Source organism: Leopardus geoffroyi, chromosome E2 (genome assembly GCF_018350155.1).
Source record: "Leopardus geoffroyi isolate Oge1 chromosome E2, O.geoffroyi_Oge1_pat1.0, whole genome shotgun sequence".
NCBI lineage: Eukaryota > Metazoa > Chordata > Mammalia > Carnivora > Felidae > Leopardus > Leopardus geoffroyi.
Genome location: NC_059335.1, coordinates 56,888,814 through 56,907,595, shown reverse-complemented (window position 1 = coordinate 56,907,595; position 18,782 = coordinate 56,888,814). Strand labels below are relative to the sequence as shown.

Sequence of the window (18,782 nt, the reverse complement as noted above, 5' to 3'; positions counted from 1 at the left end):
TTCCCCACCATCCACCTGGCCAACTTTTGGGATGAGCCCGGATTGGAACTAGCAACCAAGCATATGCCATCCCAAGGGCACACGGTGACTCGTCCGAGCTCAGGACCTGTGTTTGACATTTGGGAGACAGAAGCTCTGTGTCTCTGTGGGAATGAGTCTGGAAGCCTTTAGCCTGGGAGCTAGACGAGCTGCCTCAGGACCACAGCTGGGTGGGGTGGGGAAGTCCATCTGAGAAGAAGCCAAGCTACGGATAGAACCAGACTTGAACCCTGGAAGAAAAGAAATGTTTCCCAGTGATTGTATTAGATCACTCGGAGCCAGTCTTGCCTGTGGACTTTTTAGCTAATTGCGGCATTAATTTTCCTTATTTGCTTAAACCATTTTGGAGTGTTTGCTTAATTACTCACAGAGTTCAAGTTGCATCAGCGTCAATAACAAAAACAAAAGGTCCTGCCAGGCGTCAATAGTCCTGTCGGTACAATGGCTGCAAAGGCAATTACTTATACGAACTAAGAATTAAGAAACACCGTGGGAAGCAAAAACCAAAAACACAGCAGGGATCTAGAATTTCCTTCTAAAGCCAGAAGTTTACAATGTGTATTTTAATAACTCAATGCTAGCTGTCCCCAAAACTTCCCAGTATTTTTAAGAGGCGCTGGCTCCCTAGGGCATCTTTAATTGGTTGTTTCTTAACTAAGAGCCTCTGAGCTACTAACTTAAGGAATAGGAGTTCTGTTGTATGGTTTGGAAAGCTCTAAATTCTTAGATTTGAGAGAACGAGTGGGGTGCTAATACACTCCTTGGACAGGATTATTCACAATGTTCCCCTCTGCCCACCCATCTTTACTGAAATACGGTTGACATATAACATTGTGTAAGTTTGAGGTATACTTATGATGATTTGATACATGTGTATATTGTGAAATGAGCTCCAGGAGACTGGAAGTCCTCACAGTTGTCTAACTGCTGAGTGCACACAGACTTTGACACCAAATCCAGATCGAGGGGATTCTGGTTGTGCCCAGATCAGTTCCGTCTCCACTCCATCTGGAAGCTGGAAAATCGTCAGCTTCATGTAAGTGACTTTCTCCTTATCATCACCCACAAGTTGGACTGGGCTTACTATTTGCCGTAAGTTCTGCAGCTTGGACCATATGAAGCCAATCAATTGGCCCATTTTCAAAATCTTTCCTGAGCGTCTCTGGGCAAACAGTAGCCACTCACCGGGTCTAATTACTTGTATAACATTTTTACTTTTCTTTTCTTTTTTTTTTTTTTTTCAACGTTTATTTATTTTTGGGACAGAGAGAGACAGAGCCTGAACGGGGGAGGGGCAGACAGAGAGGGAGACACAGAATCGGAAACAGGCTCCAGGCTCTGAGCCATCAGCCCAGAGCCCAACGCGGGGCTCGAACTCACGGACCGCGAGATCGTGACCCAGCTGAAGTCGGACGCTTAACCGACTGCGCCACCCAGGCGCCCCACATTTTTACTTTTCTAATAAAATGTTGCACGATTTTGGAAGCATTGCGCCATAAAAATAAGAAATTTGAGTATTTTTGAATATTGACGAGATTGTGGCAAACTTAGTCCTTTTCCCCACATAATATCACTTACCAGTATCATTCCTTGACATCATTTTAAGGGTTGCATAAAATATAACGATATGCATAATATATAATTTACTTCATCATCTTCTATCATTAGGACTTTAGGTTATTTCTACTCTGTAAACATTTCTGACAATTTCAAATTACACTGCAATGAACACCTTTGTTAAAAATATTTTTTTCAGTTTTATTTATTTATTTTGAGAGAGAGAGAGAACATGAACAGGGGAGGGGCAGAGAGAGGGAGAGAAAGAATCCCAAGCAGGCTCTGCACTGTCAGCACAGAGCCCGATGCTGGGCTTAAACTCTCGAACTGTGAGATCACGACCTGAGCCAAACTCAAGAGTTGGACACTTAACCGACTGAGCCACCCAAGTGCCCCTACAACGAACATCTTTATTCAAGAAGCTTTTGATATATTTTGACTATTTTTTTTTTTGAATGATAGATTCCAAGAAGTAGAATCACTGAGTCAGAGTATAAACATTTTAAGGCTCTTCATAGTTAACCCTTGAACGATGCATGGGTTAGGGGTGCTGAACCCTCATGCTGCTGAAAATCTACGTGTAACTTTTGACTCCCCAGAAGTGAACTGCTAAGAGCCTCCTGTTGACTGCAAGCCTTGCTGATAACATAATAAGTTAACGCAGGTTTTGTACGTTAGATATATATTGTACGCTGTATTCTTACAAGAAAGCCAGCTAGACAAAAGAAAATCATAAGGAAGAGAAAACGCATGTATAGAATTGTATTGTACTGAATGAAAGAAATCCACATATTATCCACACAGTACAAACCGGTGTTGTTCAAGGGGCACCTGTATTCGTAATTCACTGCTGCTTGCCTAGAAGATCTAATCAATTTTCCTATCACTGCTACCAAAACATGTATGACCCCGGGCATGGTTTGTCCCTAAACAACAGCTGATTTTGCTGCTTGAAGCAAAGTGGGGGCCGAGCGTGGTTCTGTGATGGCTACTACGTAACAGGGCTGTGAATTCCTCACAGCATTGCCCGGCTCCAACATACGGCGTGGGTTACTATGGACACGCGCAACAATGGTAGCGGCTGCGTGCTGCTTTGGCTTCCCAGTGTCCATTTCCTCCTACCCTCGGACCTATGCTATGATTCCTCTTGGGGGCGTCCCCCCTTCCTCACTCTCCGCACAGGTGGAGTTCAGGTAGGGCTGACTCTAGCCGTGATCGAGGGATGGTCGCGGGGCTCGGGCCTGGACAATCGGGGGGTCTCCCACTCCCATGATCTTGTGATGCGCGCATAACCCAAGTTAGGCCACCTAGGGTTGAAACGCAATTGTAGCACCTACTTCCTTTAGCGCTCTTAGATAAAAGAAGTCCTCTTTCTGTTTCCTGGGAGGGGGTGGGACATAAATCTGTTGCAACCACACAGAGAAAGTCAGCCCGAGGGAGAAGATACCACAGAGATGGAGTTTCTTCAGCCTTACTCGAGTCATTTAATAATCATCCTTGAAGCCAGAATTTTCCCCTCATATTTTGTGAGTTCTATGAGCTAATAAATTTCTCCTTTCCCTAAGACATCTAAATTAAATGTTCCATGAGTAGCAACAAGGGAGTTTTGACTAATACTGCAACTAATACTATGATCAATGACCGGGTTATTTGCAAGAAAGTGTGAGAGCTATTGTATCGTGCTAGGGGATCACAATAGGCTGTTCATAACAGCACTGCAATCATTTCTTGAATACACTGTTTTTCCTTTTAACATTTTTCCCTCCACAGAAACTTTTTTTTTTTTTTTGGACCAGAGACAGTTATTCTAATTTTTTCCTTCATTAGTCTTTGTGTCCATTTAACTGGAAGTTATTAAACATCTAGTCTAAATATTGTGCTGGGGAGGGGTGCCTGGGTGACTCAGTTGGTGGAGCGTCCGACTTCGGCTCAGGTCATGATCTCATGGTTTGTGAGTTCGAGCCCCGCGTGGGCTCGGAGCCTGGAGCCTGCTTCGGATTCTGTGTCTCCCTCTCTCTCTCTGCCCCTCCCCCGTTCATGCTCTGTCTCTCTCTGTCTCAAAAATAAATAAACATTAAAGAAATTTTAAATATTGTGCTGGGGATACAGGGATGGGAAAATAGAGTCCCTTTCTTCAAGGAGCTGAGAGAAGTTCAGGGTCAAGGGCAGGTATAGTTCTAGAGAAGTTCAGGGTCAAGGGCAGGCATATTCTGTAGAACTGCGAGAAAATGGAGTCAAGGCTGAGCACAGACATGTACAAATTCTCATGACAGTTCTAAGGGACGGACACACTGGCTTTAACTCTCTTGTAATCTAACAAATTTTATAAATGATGGAAAAAAAGTGAACCAGCCAATTCCTGTCTCCTGAAGTAAATAAAAGTTTATGACTGCAATGAGAAATAGATTGACCAACCCAGTAGGAAATCAATTAGACAATTAAGGAGATAAATTGCAAGGCTTGGGATGTGATGTTCCCAAAGTCTCAATTTTCTGGCAAACTCAAGGCTAGTTTTAAAACGTGTTTTTATTTTTGGAGGAATATCCAGTTACTGTAAGGAAACTGGAAACAATACAGTTGTTTTTGGAGTGGAAAGTGAGGGCTCTCCTCCACCCCTCCCCAGCCCCACCGCCGAGAGGTGACTGTCATTACTGGTCTGTGGTCTCCTTCCTTTCCCCCCACATCACACACATGCATGCGTGTGGGCACACACGTACTTTATATTCACACGTGTTTTTAAAAATTTTTTTTTTTTATTTTTATTTTAAAAAAAAAATTTTTTTTTTCAACGTTTATTTATTTTTGGGACAGAGAGAGACAGAGCATGAACGGGGGAGGGGCAGAGAGAGAGGGAGACACAGAATCGGAAACAGGCTCCAGGCTCTGAGCCATCAGCCCAGAGCCCGACGCGGGGCTCGAACTCACGGACCGCGAGATCGTGACCTGGCTGAAGTCGGACGCTTAACCGACTGCGCCACCCAGGCGCCCCAAAAATTTTTTAACATTTATTTATTTTTGAGAGAGAGAGGCAGAGTGTGAGCAGGGGAGGGGCAGAGAGAGAGGGAGACACAGAATCTGAAGCAGGCTCAGGTTCTGAGCCGTCAGCACAGAGCCTGACGTGGGGCTCGAACCCACGAAATGCGAGATCATGACCTGAGCTGAAGTCGGTTGCTCAACCGACAGAGCCACCCAGGCACCCCTATATGCACACATATTTAAACAAATGATACCAATGACACAGCTGTGCAAGCTGCCTTGCCCTATCACTCCCACCCTTAGTGATTATTGATCTGTCTATTCTTGTTATCTCCTGTAGAACAGCTACCGTCATTCATGCAACCCTTCCTTACGGGATGGTCACCCATCCAGTTGTTTCCAAGTTTTCTTTAAAAAAATTTGTTTAAGTTTATTTATTTCTTTTGAGAGAGAAAGAGCAAGTGAGCGAGCACAAGTGGGGAGGGGGGGAAGGGAAGAGAAAGTGGGAGAGGAAATCCCAAGCAGGCTCCACACTGTCAGCGCAGAGCCCGATGCAGGGCTTGAACTCACAGACCATGAGATCGTGTCCTGATCTGAAGTCAGACGCTTAACCAACTGAGTCCCCCAAGTGCCGCCCCCTCCAGTTTTCTTCTTTAAAAGCAACTCTTAAGATAACAAGTCTACTGGGCTATCAGTATTTGGGGATCTGGTTTTTTTTTTTTTTTCTGTGATAAACATTACTGTTTTTGCAAATGACAACATTAACAATAATGAAGCAACCTCCTTTGAAAGCGGAAAGACTGACAAGATAGTGGCACCTGAATCCCTTGGCTCTTACACAAATAGTATCCACTCAGCTCTGACGTCCCTCCCACGCCAGCTGAGCCTTCTCCAGGAAGCCTTCCATAAATCCCTAGCTCCTGTGGTAACTCTTAAGTGAAATACACGTACGTGCGCTCATTTCTGTACTTCTCGGCCATCACTCGACCTTGCTCCTCTGCTGGAAAAGACTCCTAAGCAGCCCACAGCTGCCCCATTCACCAGGAAGGACGGCTGATGCAGAGAAAGAGGTCCCCGTGGCCGCGTGTCTATGTTTGCCTCCTTCACGTTCCTCTCTCCACGTTACTCCCAGACTCAGGAGAAGGATTTTGCCTTCTTGAATGTCTTGGGAGGACCCTTCCACCGTGGTACTCCTCTCTGCCCGTGAGGAAGGCACCCTGCCTCTGGGGGACCTTCAGCGGTCCAGCTGTTCCTTCTCTTGGTGGGTGAACTGAACACAGGGGAGGGAAGCCTCACTGTCCTCTCAAGACCAAGCTGATGACTCTCAGGACAAGGATCTCACCTGATGCTTGTGTTTAAGTCTCCCGGCTCTTTTAGGGCTCACTGGGGACACCAGTGTGGTCAACTCCAGTAGAAAGAGCCTTTTAGGGGGCACCTGGGTAGCCCAGTCAGTCAAGCATCCAATTCTTGGTTTCATCTCAGCTCACGATCTCACGGTCCATGAGTCTGAGCCCCTCATCAGGCTCTGCGCTGACAGCATGGAACCTGCTTGGGATTCTCTCCCCCCCCCCCCCCACCTCTCCTCTGTTCGTGCTTTCTCTCTCTCTCTCAAAATAAACAAATAAATTTAAGAAGAAAGAAAGAAAGAGCCTTTGAGCCTGAGTTAGGCTGAAGGTGCTGCTCTACCAGAAGGACAGGAGCTGCATTGCTGAGATCGGGGATCGTACAGCCTTCTGGCTCTGACTTCTCCCTCGATTCTGGAACACGCTCCAGGGTTTGCTCAGGAGAAGTCTTTTCGACCCCATAGCCAGCCAGCATCGGTCTCGGTGGCCTGCACCCAAAGGGACCTGTGGTAAGCCAATGCTGCCGGGTCACCAAATCCTGGGTCTTTTGATCCCAGGGCATCCAGCCAGATGAACTAGGGGGGCCGATCCTGGCCAACGGAACACGGGCAGAAGTGACCCTGGGGCGGCCCCCAAACCTCCCACGTGATCCTCCACGTTTCCCGTTTCCCAGAAAGGAAGAGGCCTGGGTCTCCAAAAACAAAGCACTCTTTAGCTTTTCTAGTTTCTACTGATTTATTTTTAAAGAGACAGCGCGCACGTATGCAAGCAGGGGAGGGGCAGAGATAGAGGGAGGGAGAGAATACCAAGCAGAGGCCGATGTGGGGCTCAAGCTCATGAACTGGGAGACCATGACGTGAGCCAAAGTCTTAGGCTCAGCGGACTCAGCCACCCAGGCTCCCCAAGCATTCTTTGGCTTTAAGGGAAGTTCACAGAGGAGCTTAGCCTACCCTGACTAATATGAAGGCTATGTTTCCTGTTTGGTTTTATTCTGAATGGCCATTTACTATCTCCCTAAGTGGATGACAAAGTTTTCAAGGGCAAGGACCATGCTTTTGACCCCACCACCTAGCCAGTACACAGCAAACAAGGTGGGCGATTTACTTTCATTATCGTTAATGATGATATATTACTGTTGCCCTGAACTAAATTATATCTCAAAGGTCTGAGCATATCGGTGGCATTTCCAAACCAGAGTCATTTATTCTCGGGCAATGGCTTATACTTTGGGGAGCTCTAGCTCAAGGAGATAGGATTTTATTTTGACCAAGAAATGTACTGTGTCAAAACCGGGAACATTAAATTGGCTTCTCTGATTTTATTTTCAGTTATTTGATCTGTAAGACATATCTAAGAGAGGCAGGCTGCTCTCTTGGTTTGCATTCTGCAGTCCTGCACTTGTGATCTTCCCCTGGATGTCAACTAGCTACCAGTGAATAGATATTCCCAAGAACAAAAGGAAGATGTTATGTCTACAAGAAAAAAACCTTGGGCGTATCTCCACAGACACAGGCCAGGTTCACACATCACACTATTTTAAAAACCAAACATTTCATTTCGAAAAAAACAAGAATCAAGCCATGTCATTAAGTATGGCACATAATCAATCACCGGACCTTTGATGTTTTATGGCGACGTTCATACGACTATGCATTTAACGGAACATTTATCGCTAATAACAAGCATAATGGTAGCTGTGGGGGAAATCAACAGATAAAAGATACATGGAAAAAGGTTTTGCCATTAACCCACACGGCACCCCGTCATTCTCCTGCGTTGTCTTGAACACATCCCCACATTTCTCTTTACTCTTTGTCCCAACTGGATTTCTTCCCATGGCATCCCGCTTTCTCTCAATGTTGACATTTCTACCTCTCTTTCTTTTTCTTTCACTTTTATTGACTTTATGTAATGGGTAGGTAGGACAAGTCTCAAAAATCTTTCCCTTCGTCGGATGCTTGATGCCCTTGCAAAACTTTTGGTCTTTGAGCTTGAATGTGGAGCTCGACTCCATCCATAACATGACTTTCTTGTGGTAGTGCATTCTGAACTTCTTCTGAAGGAGGTGGAATCCAATCCACAGATCTGGGAAACCCAGAATCTTTGACAAAAGATATAGAGCACTTTCGTGCATGGCCCAACTGTGCCAAGAGCTCGCTCTCAGCTCACTCACGGTCATGGTCCAGGGAAAGCTTTGGACAAAAGCCACGAGCTGGCTTTTGGATGCAGGGGATGCAGCGCCACAGTGCCCCTCGCGGTCGGGCCGCCATCTTGGGAGTTTCCGCCACTTTCCACTCTCATTCCTGCTCATTGGCCACTGCTCCCTCTTCACTGCACTGAAACGCCAAGAAGGCAGGGACCTGACTGCCAAGCACTTAGGAACTGACCGCACCAGTTAGTAGCTGAGCCATCCGGTCGAGTGTCTTAACTTGCTTTTGCTCAGTTTCCTCACCTGCAAAATGGGGAGAATGATACCACTTCCAGAGTGTTAACATACAGTGCCAAGCACAGAGGCTGGCATGAAGTGCTCACCGGATGGCTGCCGTTACCATGCGGTAGAAGCTTCTGGAGAGTCTTTTAAAGGGATGGCAAGAAACGGAGTGTGGCCTCCGGGAATAGTTAAAAAGTATTGGATGCTGCTGAGAACCACTGCACAAGCTTGGAAATGGATCCTTCCCAGTCACACGTTCTTATGGTGCTGCAGATTTGGGGCGAACGTGCGGATGGCAGCTTTGTGAGAGCCCCCCCAGGTAGAGGACACAGCTGAGACGTGTCCAGACTCCTGAGCACAGACATCATGAGATAATAAATATCTGTGATTGGAAGTCATTACGTTTTGGGGTAATTTGTTATGCAACAATAAATAACAAATCCAGTTTTCCCCCAGCACTTAATCACAGTCTGTCATATTCTTGTTTATTGATTGTTTGTTTATTGGCTGTCTTAACTCTGCCCGTTGGAGCTCCAGGAGGTCAGGGATCCGGTCTTGTTGAGAGCTTTATCTCCCAGGTCCTGATTCAGTGCCTGGCACATCAGAGTTACACAAGAATTAGTCAGTTATGGATATGTTTTACCAAAATAATGAATTACACAGAGTGGTCTGTCTGTAATGCTTAGCAACAGGTTCTCCTGATTTGTGATGTTGTTCAACTTTGGTGGCTTAAATACTCCTCCTGTGGCTGATTTCGAGCTACCGACATGATGTGGTTGATCGCACAGATGGAAAGCGATCCCCCTTATCCTTGGTTTTGATTTTTGTAGTTTCTGTTACCCGTGGCCAACCTTGGTCTGGAATCGAATGCTTCTCCTTCTGACACGGTGTCAGGAGGCCAACAGCAGCCTGACGTCACATCAGATGCCTCTGTCATTCACTTCACTACAGCCCATCATGTGGGCATTTTATCATCTCAGGTCACCACAAGGAGAGCAGTGGTCACAATAAGATATTTTGGGGTAGAGGGAGCACAGTCACATGACTTCCAGTGTATTTATTGTTTTAATGGTTCTGTTTTATTATTGTTGTTGATCTCTTCCTGTGCCTAATTTATAGGTTAAACTTTATCACAGGTATGGACAGGAAAGCACATAATCTACGTAGGATTCAGGACCATCTGTGGCTTGAGGCGTCCACTAGGAGACTTGGAACATCTCCCAGCAGGTAAGGAGAGACTACTGTGGACACAATCGGTTATTTTGAGCCAGTGACAGCAGGCTCTAGCTTATCAATGGGCTACAGGAGTCAAGGAAATCTGTAAGCAGTCTTTTTCAATAAATCCCTTAGTTGTGTAACATTGGGGCACTTGGGTGGCTCAGTTGGTTAAGTGTCTGACTTCAGCTCAGGTCATGATCTCATGGTTCGTGGGTTCGAGCCCCACGTCGGGCTCTGTGCTGACAGCTCAGAGCCTGGAGCCTGCTTCGGATTCTGTGTCTCCCTCTCTCTCTGCCCCTCCCCTGTTCATGCTCTGTCTCTCTCTCTCTCTCAAAAAAAAAAGTTGAAATAAATTTTAAAAAGATCTTCAAAAAAATACCTTTGTTGTCTAACACGGAAGGTATTGTTAATGAGAAATATTAACATGAGATTGACAGCAAAGATATAATGTGATTCATTTATTTATTTATTCATTGACTTGTCCCAAGCTGAGCATTGCAAGACTCCTAACAACATGGCACCTGATCAGGGACCACACATTCTTCTCCAGGTTAGCTGCACCAGGCACCTGGTCTATAAATATTGCAAACAGATTGGTGAAAACATTATCTGAAGCAGAACGAGTTGCTGTCTGTCTGGCGTTTGATTTATCCACTCTGGCCACATAACACGGGGGATAGGCAGTCCATAAATCCAACAGGAACCACATACATTTCCTCGTAAATTGTGCCTTCTTCCCACCGCAGACGCTGAGCGCCTTTCTTCTATCTTCCCACAGAGAGCGTGAGTCCATTTGACTTGTGTTCGTCCTTAGGCCTCCGTTCACCTTGCTCCTCGGTGCTAATGCGAACATTCATGTTCTTGGCTGTCGCCTGCTGTGTTTTTATTCCCGGCTGGGGTCTTCTGGGTAAGGAGAAGGCCGAGCCCATTTCCCCAGATTTACTGGCTGCCGACAAAGCTTGGCAGGGTGGGGAAGCGACAAGGGAAATAAACACTGCCTCTTAGAAATATGTCGTTGGGATGACGTAAGTGATAGATTTCAGGTGGAGGGACACCAAAATCAAATAAAACATATCCAGGAGCAGTGTATGTTTTCCGATGTTACTGATGAGTTACGGTAAATAAACCGCCAACAGCACTCATCGCGTACTTGGAAAAATCACCCTCTTTAGACCCAAGATGGTAAACGTGTGACATTCAGGTTGATGCCACTGAACCATTCATACAATGTCTTACTAGGTTCAGGTAACTCTGCTCGGATGAGATGTTTTGGTGTATTTATATTCTAGATAAATAAACAAGAATCAAGGCACGACGAGATGAATATTATCCTAAGTGTGCCAGTGAAAATCTACGAGAAGGGGGTTGGAACACGGGGTGTCAGGAAGGCCATATGGGGGTTATTTCATTTACCAAACATTTATTGAGCACTTACTATGCATGAGACTTTGTGCTAGATGGCAGTGATAAGGAAAGGTGGCCATGTGGAGTTCAAAATAATCCCCAGAGGGGCACCTGGGTAGCTTAGTCGGTTAGGTGTCTGACTCTCGATCTGAGCTTGGGTCAAGATCTCACGGTTCATGAGTCTGAGCCCTGTGTCCGGCTCTGTGCTGACAGCTTGGAGCCTGGAGCCTGTTTTGGATTCTGTGTCTCTATCTCTCTCTCTGTTCCTCCCCTGCTCATTCTCTCTCTCTCTCTCTCTCTCTCTCAAAATGAATAAATAAAGTTAAAAAAAAAAAAGGGAAATAATCCCCACTTAATTTCAGTAGGGTAAGGTGGGAGTAAGAAGAATGCTGTGGCATCACACAGAAGAGGCCACTTGACCCGGACATGGGGTGGGGGGCGTTAAGGACACATTCCTGCGAAAAAGAATATCCTACTACAGGATCAGAGATGGGGTCTTGATGTGGAAGTGAATTTCTATGAGAGAAGATGGGAGGCTATTAATCCTAAATGCTATTAAATTCCATCATTCAATAACAACTGAAGACTGATTGTGATTCAGGTCAGGACACTGTGGGAACAAGAAATATACAATATAATCCCCAGCTTCAAAGAACTCAGAGCCTGGCTGCATATAAAACGCATACAAGCGACTCCACAAGGCACTAGGTGGTACGTGTGGAATGTGTGGTCAGTGGGTCTGGGTGTGACAGGTGCAGCTAGGGGTGGGGGCTATGGTGGCTTCTCAGGGGCTTGGGGTAAGTGCAGGCTGGAGCTGAGTTTCTGAGGGTGAGTGTGATGGGGGCGTGCATTCAGAGCGGGAAGGAGAGCCTGGGAACCAGCATGGAGGTGGCCAGCTGAGACAGGGTCACTGGCGTGGCTGGAGTCAGTTTCGCGAGGTGACAAGATACAGCCTATGGGTTCTTGAAAGTGTCTCCAAGATCATTCGGCCCAGGCCTGCCTTCAAGGCTCACAACCTCCCTTACCAGGGAGGCAACAGAGTAAGGGAATCCTGAGAATTTCTCACTTTTATCAGTCAGAGACAAGAAAATACAGATCCTAAAAGTTGGAGGAAAATTAAACCTAAGGTGCTCTTTCTTTATGGTTTTTATGTTTCCACAGCCCACTGTTGACTCCATTAGCCTGTGTTTTCCAACCTTTTGGCCCTGAATTGTCACGGCAACGTTATGCCTGCTAAGGGTAGGTGCTTAGACATATTGTCTGAGTTGGGGTTTCTTGGGCTTGCGCGTATCGGGATCCCCTGGTGGACGCCCCAAAACACAGATTTTTAGCCCACTTCCAGTGCTTATGGCTCAGGAGGTCCAGGCTAGGGCCAAGGAGGTGCATTTCCAGGAAGTTTCTAGGTAAGGCTGGTAAGGTTGAAGACCACACTTTGATTAGCGCCGTCCCAACGAGCATTTGCTGAGGACAGGTCAACCTGCCCTCGAAGAGATTTTAACTGAAACTCACCTGTGTATGATACAATTTAAATGAAAACCAGGAAGCACTGTTTGCTAAACTTTGCCTTTCCTTGCCCTTTCTAGAAAAAAGATGCTCCCTTCAAGACACTAGACATCCACTTCCAGAATCATCTGCTAGACGTCTCAGTGGGGATGTTCTCCCTCGGCTTCCGTGGGCTAATGGCAGCTCATCTTTCCCGGCAACACAACCTTCTTCCTGGGCCCTCAGCTCAAGCTGGCCCCCGGGGGGTCCTCGGAAGTTCCCCTGCACCCCCCCAGTGGGTGGGTGCTGATTTGGCCCCACTCCCTCTGGAGGACACCCCCTTTCTCTATCACCGCCGCTGCCATGCCTGACTTCCAGCTCCCCCGTCTTTCTCACCTGACTTATTCCAGCAGATCCCAGACCAGCCCCTCTGCTACCTTCTAGACCACTCTCCACTCCACGCCACCCAGAGCAAGCCATCGAAACAACCACCTGACCGCAGGACCCTCCTCCAAATGCTTCAGGGGCTCTGCAGCAGCTACAGGATAGTGGTCAAGTTCCTCAAGCACACAAGACACACTTGTCACGGCCCGACCTCCTAGCGTTCCTCACTCCCAGGTACATTCCCGTAACACCGGACTCTGTGCCGTTCTACCAGCTTGGGCCGTTCCTACATCTTTGTTCACACTGTGCCCTCTGCCTGGGAGGCCGTGTCTACACATGTTTCCCCCCCACCCCCCGGAAAGCTTCTTGTCCAAAGTTGTATACACTTTCCTTAGATGTTGCTTCCTCCCTAAACTTTTCCTGCTCTTCCCGAAGTCACTTCTGCATTAGCCCTGACTATCCATTATGGTGGATGTTTCCCTCTTGGTTGACTTACTGACACTTCCTGACTACTGACTGACTTCCTCTTCATGTGTTGGTCTCGGGAGGAAGGGAAGGAGAGGGAGAGAAATTTGAAGATGTTAGTTACACTGCTGGTCTTACAGAGGGAGGAAGGGGCCGTGGGCTCAGGAGTGCAGGCAGCTTCCGGAAGGCAGGGAAGGCAAGGGGACTGATTGCTCTTTAGAGCTTCCAGAAGGAACCAGTCTTCTGAGATCTTGGTTTTTACCCCAGTGAAGCTCATTTTGGACTTCTGGCTTCCAGAACTGTGTGTTGTTTGAAGCCACAGATTTTGTGGTCATTGGTTACGGCCCTCCAGACCCTCCCATCTACCAAGTGGCCAATACCAAATTGGTGTATTGGAGAGTCTTCTCTTCAATATATGTGTTTTCCGGTATGTGAGTCATTTTCGGAGTATTCGCTATAGACCTCGGTGGGACTGAGGACCCCGTCTCTGACTTATTCCTGCTATATCCCCAGTGCCTGGCTGCTGAGGGACTGAGGCCCTAAGACCCTGCCTTTATGTGGTCATTGGGTTATACTCTTTGAAACTAAACGGAATGATTTCTAAACCCCTCAGGAAAAAGTCACACAGCCCGTTCAGTGCCTGGCACGTTCCGTTAATTTTTGATGAATGAATAAATCAAGGGATGGTTAGGCTGATCACTAAACAGAAAACTTCGCCTGATGGTTGCTTTCCTGGGTTGCAGAGGGTATCGGTCCAAAGGCAGGTCCTGAACTGTCTCTGGAGGGCCGGCTTATGCAGAGCAGGGTAGGCTGACCAGCCTCTGGCTTTCCAAGAACCAGCAGGGAGAGTCCTTCCCCGCCCTACCCCTGGAGAGGCATCCACATCAAGGGAGGTCTTAGCATGCTCTGGTGCTGGTGGCCCGGGGTCTCCTCAACCTCATGGCAGATACCCCGTGGCTGGCCCCAACCCCGGGCTCAGCTCCTGGCTCGTCACGACTCCTGGGCTGTCTAAGACGGAAGAGTGGGGACCGTAAAGGTGGGACGACCGAATCCTCGGCAGTGAGGTTTAGATCGGAATGACCTTTCCAGAAAAAGCGGGGGAGGGGACAAGAAAATGTTGCTCAGACGGGCCTCAGCAAACTCAGCTGGGGGCTGTCACAGGTGACCCTGGGGGGCCGAATCTGCCACCGCATAATGTCGGGAAACCGGTATCTCTGGTGTTCACCAAGCACTCTGAGAAAGCAAATAGCTTTTCTTGGGTTTCGATTTATTACCATCTAAAATGTCATTCTCTGTATGGGTAATAAAAGATAATACGTTTTATGGTGGCTCCTTATGTTAAGGTTTTACGAAATCTGTTATTAAATGATCTGCATAGAATCTAAATGAATCTTATTAGGTTACATGGAATAGTGAGGTGGGTTTTTTTCCTTTGCTCTCCCCCAGATCAAGTGCAGTGAGAAGGGCGGGCCCTCTCTGCATGTTTTCCAATCACACAGCAGAAGGTAATGCTTTTAAGGTCAGACTAAGCATTGCGTTCTGCTGTGTAATCGGCTTCACAAAGTTACACACTGGTCAAAACGTCCAGAAAATTCAATTACTGACTCCCAATGACAAAGGCGCAGATGCCCACCAAGGGTTGGAGGATGTTTCTAAAATTAGGTTCTAAGTGTGTGCAACTCGGTACAATTTCAGCTTTACAACCTCTGTCTACATACCGGTCCCCTGCGTGTTAATGGCCCCTGGCCATTAATTTCAGGTGCTTAATCAGTGTCCCCTGCTCCTCTCAGAAAAGCGCAGTCCAAGCCGGATTCGGCCACCCTGTCACGGACCGTGCTCCCCTTCAGACGTGATCTCCTGATCAAGTCCGCCGTCCGGGGGTTACTTTTAATCAGGATCGTGCGTTTTCCCTTAAGTCAAATGCATTTTTATGCAAAGCTTACTTTGGTTTAGAGCTCTATTGCTGGTAATAATTCCAGGTGGCTTTCGAAACAAAGGAGCCCGCTGAGAGAGTAATGAATCAGCACTGACACCCACCCACTCCACCCGTGGACAGGAAAGCAATTCAAGACACCGCCATCATGCTGTCATTGGGTTATGCTCTTTGAAAATAAATTGAACTAATTCTAAATCATCTGAGGGGGGAGAAAGTCACACAAGATGGAATCCAATTATGCCACTGCTGTGGTTCCGAAAGCAAATTCGTAGACCGGAGAGAAAGGGCAAAGAGAACGACTCGGCCACGGATTGTTCTGGAAGGCTCTCCCGTTGATTTCACATCTGGCACCATCGGTCCTTTGGATCACCCTCCTTCAGCATTATTGGGACAAGACCACCTAACGAACTGTGATTCCCCAGCCCTGTTCCCACCAGCGGCCCTTTTGTGATCTTGGCTTCATCGTTCATTTTGTGCTTGAAATTGCCTTGGCTCTGCTGAGAAGAGCTAAGCCTATTAGCACCCTTGAATGTTAGTTGAGCAAGGAACAAGAAGTCAAATGTTAGGATTAACATCTGGGCTTGCCTTTCACTGGCTCAGCCTCTCAGGCAGACAGAATGCTGACAAAGACGAGGGTGTTTTCCTTCACAAATAATAAAACCCGCAAAATGCCCTTGGAGGGCTCCTTCCCGTTTTACTAAAAAAATAATAATAAATTGAGTTTTCTGCATTGCCTCTGTTTCCTCTGTCCAGATTTCCTTTCAAAGTGGGGGGAGACCTGGTCTCTGTTACCAGTCTCTTTGGGAGAGAATCCCAGGGCCTCAGCCCTGGTCCCAGTGAGGGGGGACAGAACTCGGCCCTGGGATGGGAACATTCCTCTGTGTCCCGTTCTCCCTCCTGGTTCTAAGCCCCACCCATGGGCCTCCACAAGTCCTCATTCCTGGCCAGTCCAGCTGGGTCCCACACAGACCTTCTGTCAGTGTCACATTCATGGCTACATCCAGAGAGCACTCACCATATGCTGGAAACACGGGGCCCCATTTCCCAGCCGTTCACACCAGCCTGTACGAGTCGGGCTGAGAAGGACGGGGCTTGTTCCGGACAGGTTGCCAGTCACGGTCAGCTCTTTGAGGAATTTCCCCCAAGTCTCTAAAGGTCTGCCTTACTGGAGACCCCATTTGTCCCCACAGCTTCTGGTCTAGCTGCCGCCCTTGGTTCCGACAGCTACAGTCACCACCCATCTGCTTTACGTCCACATCTCTCCTAACGCCCAGGTCCACACTTCTAACTAACGGCTTGTTGGACATTCCTGGCCAAGGGCTTCACACGCACCACAAACAGCACGTCCCGAAGCAGACTCCGTGCCTTTCGAGCCAAGCACACTCCTTTCCTGTCCTGTGGACGGTGCCATTCTCCACCCAGCAAAGCCACCTGGAGCCGCCTGGTACCTACCCTCTCTCGTCCCCACCACGTTCCACGGGGCCGCTTCTCTCTTGAAAAGGACTCTCATATCATTCCAGCCTGCTCACTATCCCTAACTGCCCTTGACTCCGTTCGGGTGACGGTCACAGCTCACTTTGATGCTACTTCCCGTGATAAGGAGAATACAAACTGAGAGCAACTGGGGAGAGGCCCCCCCCAGGCCAGCCCCGGGTGAAGCTATAACCGTTCCCTGGCCAGCGAGAGATTTCTCAGGCTGACTTCCTGTGTGCAAAATACTGACGGCAGGACATCCTCTAACATCAGACGACTGCATCCTACAGAAGCGCCTGGGCACCGTTTGAGGGATATGTGGGTGGTCCACTCACCCCACCTTTGCAGAATCTGCTCCCTTTGCCCAGAATGCAATTCTCTACATTTGAACTTGGCAAACTTCTGCTCAATGGCCAGAGCGAGCGTCACTTTCTCTTTGCAGCCTTGCTGGAACCTCCAAAGCAGACTGAAGAGCTCTTTCCACAGCCCCTTTGTGGCACCCATCACACTGCGTCACAACGCACTACCGACCTCTGTCCCTCCCGCCCCGCTGTGAGACGCTTGGAGGTAGGAGCCACGTGTTAATGATTTGTGTTCGCTGGCTCGTGGCACAGCGAACATAGTGTGCATTTTAAAGCCGAAAGAAAGAGATAAATTTCAGCTCTCTGCTCTGCAACAACCGTGTGACTGCGGACAAATCACACCCTCTGATGTCTAGGTCCCCTGGGTCTGCAAAAGGATGTGGTCTCAGCTTGTCTCCAGGTCTACTATGAGGACGGAATGGGGTAATCCCTCAACACCACCGGTCACGTGACCTACTGTGTAGGGTGAACTTAACAAGTGGAAGCTATCATTGGAGGAAAAAAAAAACCACAGAATGGAGGCTCGATAAATCCTGGACAGTTATATAAGCTTTTTAAAGATTTTATGTATTTGTGTATTTATTTATTTTTGAGAGAGAGTGAGCACACATGGCGGAGGGGCAGAGAGAGAAGGACAGGCAGAAACCAAAGCAGGCTCCGGCTCTGAGTTGTCAGCACAGGATCGGATACGGGGCTCGAACTCACAAGCTGTGAGATCATGACCTGAACCTCAGTTGGATGCTTAACCAACCGAGCCACCCAGGCGCCTCCAGTTACATAAGCTTTAAATTTTTTTTTTTTTTTACATTTATATATTTTTTGAGAGACAGAGCACAAGTCGGGGAGGGGCAGAGAGAGAGGGAGACACAGAATCTGAAGCAGGTCCAGGCTCTGAGCTGTCAGCACAGAGCCTAACGTGGGGCTCGAACTCATGAACCGCAAGATCGTGACCTGAGCTGAAGTTGGATGCTTAAGTGACTGAGCCACCCGGGTGCCCCTGTATTTCTTTAATATTAGTTGACCTAATTATTTTATAAAGTACATGTACATATGTGGCCTCCTTCTCTCCATATATATAGATATCTACATGTACATACGTGCACACATGTCTATAAATGGAAATCTCCCCATCTATCTACATGAGTGCACACACATCAACTCATTAACTCATTAACACATTTGCTCAGTATCGTGGAAATTGCAGATGAACGTTCTTCTTTTACTCCTATTTTGGGTGATCTATACTTATGATTTTTTTTTCCTGCTGAAGAAATGTAAGTGCAATGCCTCCCATTTTAAAAGGCACAGTGTTGGGGCGCCTGGGTGGCGCAGTCGGTTAAGCGTCCGACTTCAGCCAGCCAGGTCACGATCTCGCGGTCCGGGAGTTCGAGCCCCGCGTCAGGCTCTGGGCTGATGGCTCGGAGCCTGGAGCCTGTTTCCGATTCTGTGTCTCCCTCTCTCTCTGCCCCTCCCCTGTTCATGCTCTGTCTCTCTCTGTCCCAAAAATAAATAAACGTTGAAAAAAAAAAAATTAAAAAAAAAAAAAAAAAGGCACAGTGTTAAGAAGAAAGGAAAACAACAGAACAAACACAAAAACCTTTCCAAAGTGACGCTTACGGCATTAGAACTTCACTCCTAAAACTTCTTCATAGCATTACGGGCCCAAAGTATTCAGTCCAAGGTTGCATAAGCCAGGGAACACGTGCATAAAG

General features: G+C 47.5%; 1 protein-coding gene and 1 long non-coding RNA gene across 2 annotated transcripts in view; both read right to left on the bottom strand.

Moving 5' to 3' along the window:
* CDH13 (cadherin 13) overlaps nucleotides 1-18,782 on the bottom strand; it is a 1,038,962-nt gene that overhangs the window by 151,621 nt on the left and 868,559 nt on the right. The window lies entirely within an intron of this gene.
* LOC123578340 lies at nucleotides 6,656-17,910 on the bottom strand. The gene is made up of 3 exons (XR_006702326.1): nucleotides 17,899-17,910; nucleotides 13,084-13,089; nucleotides 6,656-7,971 (listed from the first exon to the last, which is right to left on the bottom strand). It is a non-coding gene; the product is annotated as an uncharacterized LOC123578340 (long non-coding RNA).